The sequence below is a fragment of the Pteropus medius genome, unplaced genomic scaffold, assembly GCF_902729225.1.
Source record: "Pteropus medius unplaced genomic scaffold, Ma_sr-lr_union100, whole genome shotgun sequence".
NCBI classification, from domain to species: domain Eukaryota; kingdom Metazoa; phylum Chordata; class Mammalia; order Chiroptera; family Pteropodidae; genus Pteropus; species Pteropus medius.
Window position 1 is genome coordinate 1,213,364 of NW_024342466.1, and position 601 is coordinate 1,213,964.

Consider the following 601-nt stretch of genomic DNA (forward strand, 5'->3'; position numbering starts at 1 on the left):
TCCTCTCATTCTATAAAATAAAGGGGTAAGATAGGGGACTCTTCCCCCTCCCCCCCCGCACCCCCCAATCACGGCGAGCACTAAACCCTGCCAAGGTATGCTCATTATTGCGTACCTGACTCAGTCACACGCAAAAGGCCGTCGCCCACACGTGTGCCTGCTTGTCGCTCACAAGAAGGTGGGACGTGGCAGCATCGGGGCGCGTCCGCACAGGTGTCGAGGTCTGTAAAGGGCCAGCACGAGGCGTGTTGCAGGGGCGGGTTGTGTTTGCACAGGAGTGTGCCCGCCTCAGCCGCGTACACGGCGTGTTCTGCGTCCGTCACTTGGTAGGTAACGTGCTTTCCAGGGCAGCACGGTCGCTCCTGCCGCGTCGTTTCAGAGCCAGTGACACACACGGAAAAAGTGCTTAGACAGCCACTTTCACAGCCCCCGGGGACGCGTCCCCGGACAGCACGCGGACGCCCCCACGTTGCCGGCATGCGCGGTTGGCCACCAGGGCCTCGGTTTTCTCATCTTTAAAGTGATGTTGAAAGTCTGTCCCTTTATTTTGGTGGTGGGGGGGGGCATCATTTTAATCTGCGGATTCAGATCTTTCTGCATT

The 601-nt window shown here is 58.7% G+C and overlaps 1 protein-coding gene across 9 annotated transcripts in view; it reads left to right on the plus strand.

Moving 5' to 3' along the window:
• The window catches only part of LOC120600635 (arf-GAP with GTPase, ANK repeat and PH domain-containing protein 1), a 317,727-nt gene that overhangs the window by 18,109 nt on the left and 299,017 nt on the right, over positions 1-601 (plus strand). The gene's annotated exons all lie outside the window — the stretch shown is intronic.